Consider the following 6,112-nt stretch of genomic DNA (forward strand, 5'->3'; position numbering starts at 1 on the left):
AAATCTAAAAAATTCCTAGGAATTTCTGGGAATTTTTGGGAATTTTTAGGAATATTTAAGAATTACTGGGAATTTTAAGCAAAAATTTGAGGCTAATGATAAAAAATAAATACTTTAAATTAAAAAACCCAGCTAAAATTCAAGTATTCAATGAAATTTATTTAGAAGCTTAATTAAGGCTTACATGTAAAATATTTTTGATTCATTATTAACATCAATGTGTGGTAATATTAGGATGGAATTTGATTTTTCTTTTCTTGAAAACTTCATAAGGATTAATCCTCAATTACAGCTATTCATATAAAATAGTCCTAATCAATCATTAAATTTGGTTTGACACAAATTGTGAATACAATCTGTTGAATCTTTTCCATAAAATACAATATCTTAAATTATATTTGAAAACCAAGCACTCTTAGGAGTGAAGGGGTTAATTACAGACAAATAAAATTGATTTTTTGATTAAAATCTTGTTGTAACTGTAACAATAAATTAGAATGAAGTTATCCTACACTGCAAACTTAGTTGCTGTTTGTATTTTTTTCCTGGGCTCACAATGAGTTGGCCTTGAATGAGGTTGTCTACAAGAAGCTTGACCATTTTGTATCTGGGTTCCATGACATCTGAATTTGAAAAAAATATATATATACTTAAATATATATATTTAAAGCTCAGACCAGGCCTTTAAGATGGCTTTGAGGAAAAGGGCATTCATTGGATTCTCAAATTGAGAAATCTTTGTTATATTGAGTGACTTTTATATTGGAGTTAGTACATCTCTCTCATAGATTTTACTAAAAAAGGGCTGAATACATTATTTTGTTTTTACCAAGGAGGGCTTCTTTATGTAATAAGGTTTGTTTAATAACAGTTCCTATTATGAATCTTGAATGTTCCCAAACGTGACTAAAGGAATCTTGAAACCTTACTGATAGGTTTATGTCATTGTAAAGCATAAGCTTAAGAAACTGCGGCATGCAAGTGACCGATTCGATTCTCAGAATTATTCTAGTTTCAGTTGCGCCGAGCGTTATGTAAGCTTAATTCAACCCGCTACATCTATTCTTTTATAAGATTTTGATCACGTAACGAATATCGCAATTTTTACTCACCAAACTTTCAAAATCGTAGCTTTACAGATGGCCACTCGACCCTTGTTTGTACCAGTCAATATGTCAATTGTTGTCCCTTCTTTTAACTCCACGGCACCAACGACTTTCATTTCTTTTACAACACTCACGCTGTTTTCCCATTGAACCACAATAAAAGCTATCTTTAGAAATGTTATATTAAGCAAAACAGTTGAGAAAAACGATCAACCGATGAAAAGTACATTCAAAGATGAGCGCCAAATGGAATCTTCTTTGTTTCCGATCACGGGCATGATCACGTGGATCTTTTAAGACTTGTCATTGGCTAGCAAAGTGAATCCGCTGGCTTGCCGATTGTAGTGTTAGGAGAAGCGCACAACTTTATTCTGACTTCTCCGACCGGTTCTCTACTTCTAGACGATGGATACCTTGGTGATATAAATAATGATGTGAGCTCACTCTATGTAGAAATAATCGACAAGAATCGATCGTATTACAAATGCACGATTTGTGGACGAAAGTTGTCGAGGAAACAAAGACTCGAAACTCACTTGAGTCGTGTTCATGGCAAAGGTGAAATACAAGCTAATCACAGTTTTGAATGGGACTACAAATCGTCTTTTACCCTCCTATTTATAAAAGAAGGATACCACATTAGGAAGTATAAGAGATACATAGATGATCCCAGTGTACCAGTACCTAAATCTACAAAGCTTGACCGTAGCAAGCGTTCAGCAACATGTTCCAACACCGCCATCTCGATTCCTCAGTCAGTCGTTTCCACTGAACTTAAAGCAGTAGTGACAAGAGTAGAGTGCGTCTTACAAAGGAGAAACATTTGTACAAGAGACAGAAGTAACTATATGCGATTACAGAGGTGCGTTGGAACTCTGGTCCACAAATAGTTATGCACTGTCCGAAGTATAGAACAATTTTGTTGATAGCTGACAGACAGAGAAAAACAACAAGTAAACTTTAGAGCTGTTATTATTGAAGTGTGACTTGCAGTTTTCATTTTCATATAAAGAAGGACTTGTATTTTGCACCAAAAATAAAAAGATGTAATATTTTTTGGGAGATCCAGTGATTGGGACATTTAAGAAATTAAGTTATGAAAGGAAACTTGGTTGGCACTTCTCACTACTAACAAGTCTTGTTGATAAATGTTTTCAGATCAGAGTTTCAAATAAAGTAAATTGAAGATGTCATTTAAAAGGTGTTTTTTCTCAAAGGGCACATTGACTACCTCTGTCTTGTCTGCATGCCAAATGTTTGCAAAGCGTGTGAATGATCCACAAGTATTGGAACTCTTACAAAAATGTTTTGTAAGAATAAAAACAGCAAAATAAATTACAGCAATTAGTCACGAAAACAGAGCAAAAAACTGAAAAAAAAACAGCAACAACAATCATGAAAAAAGAAAGATTAATTAGGTGTTGAATTTGTTTGTCTAAGGCATAACATTTCTACTAAAAATGTTGTCAACAAAAAGTCTCTGACAGTGTTTGAGGCAACTGAGCTTGACTGTTCCAAGGTTTTCTAACAAAGGCAACCAGTAATGTAGGTTAGGGAAGTAACTTATGTTCATAACTAACAAAGTTCTTTAAGTGTAGATAACAATGTAATTATTGTTAATTATTGTGGAAGTTGTGTACCAAGGAACAGCCAATGAATGTTTGATGATTTTGGCACATCAGTGAACATGAGACATTAATTTGGATCACAATAAAAATAAGGAGAGAGTCCTTTGAGGTTAGAAAGCAAATCTGTGATAAGAGTACATTGGATTAATTGGCAATTTCTATTTAACATAACTGACAGCTGGTTCATGAGAAAATCCATATTAATGTAAGGATTTACTAAAACTTAGTTCGAATAATAAATTTCATGATCTTTAAGTTATAAACATATACATGTATGTATATCTCTTGGTAAGTTTTGTATAGCATACTTTTTACTGAGCCAAAGTTTTAAGCCTCTGAAATTACTCCTTTTCTTGAAACCTTCACATTCAAGGTATTGAGAATTTCTTAGAATTTATGTGGACCTCAGGGTATTAAAATTGCCTCAAATTCAATTCCCAGAAATCCCCAAGAGTTCCACACTTCTTAAATTATAGGTAGTTTGTAAAGCTGAGAATTCCTAGGGATTCCAAGTCCTCACAAAACTGGAGTCTTCCTTTCCCAGAAATTCCCAGTAATTCCAAGCTTTTTAAATCAGAGTTAATTTGCATAGTTGGGAATTTTTTGAGAATTCCTCGGAATTCTTAGGAATTCCCAGAAAACTGGGAATTCAGTTCGCAAGGGTTGTGCTGGTGAAGACAGCAGTGCAAGAGTAGGTGAAGATGGAATCAAGAAATGCAAAACAGGAGTGAGTCCATTTAGTCCTGGAAAAACCATGGAAGAGGTTTCTGCTGGTTTTGGTGTTGCTTTTCCTGGTGAGTATGAATTAGGAGATTTTGAGGAGGATTATGATGATATGAATGATGATTTATTTGTTCTCCCCCCTCCTCTTTCACCATTAGACATTCAACTACTGGACAAAGACACAGCTGTCAAAGGCGGAAAACAATATTCAAGGTAGTTAATAATTATGTTGACCATTCTCACTCTTTGTCTCTTTGTTTTTGTAAGATGAGTTTTTTGCTACATTGTTCCATAATTATTTATCTCTATAAACCTTGTTTGTTTTTTGTTATTTGCTACTGAAAGTATTGTGTGCTTTTTTATAGCCAGTGAACCAGATGATGAAGATTTTGTCCTGTTTGAGCTCCTCAAGCCTCCCAAAGATGCTTCTTGTGAGGTATGCAGAATTTTTGAGTGATTTATAGTTTTCTTCTGTTTAGGTTTTCTCTTACTTTATTATTGTTATTATTATTACTTAAAACTATGCATAGATGTTCTTGTAACATGCTAAGTAGTTTAGGGGAATATCATTATTATCATTATTTTATACTATGCAGAGATGTTCTTGTAACATGCCAAGTAGTTTAGGAAAATATTATTATTATTATTATTATTATTATTATGACTATTATTACAATTATAATTACTATTGCTTTTGTTTTATGTGTCCTTTGATGACCAGTTTTGGATGTTTTTTATTGCCCTATGTCTGCAATAAATTTTAAGGGAAATTATCATAAATACATCTAATGGTTGATGTTCCTTCTTTGATTGCTAAATTTGTTTGTTGGGTTAACAGAAGGATAAGGTTGTTTTCATTGTCCCTTGAGTTAATTCATAGCATATTATCATTAACATACTGATACTCAAGGTTAGTGGTACTTCATTAGCAAAGAAGTCCAACCAACCCAATGAAAGTAGGCCAAATGTGCATTTTAATACTAATTTGGTAAAGACAGTCTTTAATCAGGTGAGTGTCATTAAAGTTTCTTTTCTAATGGAGACTGATTTTCTTCACAGATTCCAACCCTACAGATTCTCTATTTGAAAGAAGGAAGGAAGGAAGGTATTCCAAGGCCTTAACGCCATCACTGAGAAATATCTTTTCAAACTAAGGAAGGAGAAAGGGATAAATGTTCCAAGAGGGTGTTACCATGCAGTGATGACAACAGAAGAAATGGTAAATTTTGATTACTGGAGGCAGGTGAGGATGGGTAGGTCGAGATAAAGATTTTTATTACAAGTGGCTAAGAGCCTTGGAATTTTGGACCAAGGAGACCATAGATGTGGCAAGTATCTTAAAGCAAGTTGATAGTGATGGATGGGTCTTATTGAGCATTACAGAACAGCATCATTATGGAATGTGGAGAGACTGGAAATGGAGGCAACTTGAGGAGAAAGATTTTTTGTAATTTTAAATAAAATCAGTAAAGGAAAGCTATTTGGCACAGTGTAATACCAATAATTAAACACCTAACAGGTCATGTGTTCACTCTAACAGTTTCAGTTGGAATATATTAAAGTTCACACGGCAACCAGGTGGACAATCAGACATAGTTTGAAGCTACACTGGTTTGCAGATTTAATGAATGTAACCGAAGAAGTTACAATTCATAGACCCAACGTTTCGACACTCCTGTCTAGTGCCTTCATCAGGGGTGATCTAAACGCTGCAACAAGAGGTCCTTTTATATGATCACTAATTAGCGGCCTTTTTTCTGACGAGGTGTAAATAGGCGTCAGGAAGCAGACCGCCATCGTCACGAAGCAGACCGCCATCGTCACGATTTAAAGGAGCGTGGGCGGAGTTAATGTGCCAAGCCTCCAAACAAAGGCGCTGGTGGTAACGCCGATTAGTAGTGATAATTTTAGAATTATCCCACCCAATTGTATGGTTGGTTAGGCAAGTATGCTCCGATAAAGCTGAATTTTCCTTTTTGCAAAGAAAAACCGCTTTTTGGTGCTTTTTTAACCGTGTACCAAACTGGCGTTTGGTCTGTCCGATGTATTCGTTATCACAGTCATTGCAAGGAATAGAATAAATGGCGTCGGTTCGTTGTTCTTTCGTGACAGGATCCTTAGGTTTGGCGAAAATATGCCCCAAAGTCTGAAAAGGTTTTTGAGCAACTTTAACGTTGTGGCTATTCAAAATTCTCTTGATGGGTTCAGTAACACCCTGTATGTAAGGAATAACAGCAAAACCAGTCGCTGGTTCCCTTTCATCAAGAGCGTTACTATTTGTAACTGGTTTTTGGCAGTTACGGAGAAAAGTTTTTGTATAGCCATTTGCCTTTAGGACATTGGAAACATATCTCCTCTCCTCAGCCTTCGAATCGAGTGATGATGGTAGACAATCAGCCCTCCTAAGTAAAGTTTTGGCTACAGACTTTTTATGGCAAATAGGATGGTGAGAATCGAAAGCGAGGTATTTGTCGGTGTGGGTGGGTTTACGATAGACACTTGTCTCTAAATTACCCTGAACCCCTCTAGACACATTTAAATCAAGAAAGGGCAAATGTCTATCCTTTTCACGTTCAAGGGTGAATTGGATCGACGGCTCTACTGAATTAGTTTCAGTAGAGTTAGTTAGAATTAGTTTTAGTTTTTTTAGTTTCA

At 35.2% G+C, this 6,112-nt stretch overlaps 1 long non-coding RNA gene across 1 annotated transcript; it reads left to right on the plus strand.

The window, feature by feature from the left end:
* Positions 1 to 2,900: 2,900 nt before the first annotated feature.
* Positions 2,901 to 6,112, plus strand: LOC136278280 (uncharacterized). The gene is made up of 3 exons (XR_010716263.1): positions 2,901 to 3,670; positions 3,823 to 3,893; positions 4,517 to 6,112. It is a non-coding gene; the product is annotated as an uncharacterized lncRNA (long non-coding RNA).

Source organism: Pocillopora verrucosa, chromosome 1 (assembly GCF_036669915.1).
Source record: "Pocillopora verrucosa isolate sample1 chromosome 1, ASM3666991v2, whole genome shotgun sequence".
In the NCBI taxonomy this organism is placed as follows: Eukaryota; Metazoa; Cnidaria; class Anthozoa; order Scleractinia; family Pocilloporidae; genus Pocillopora; species Pocillopora verrucosa.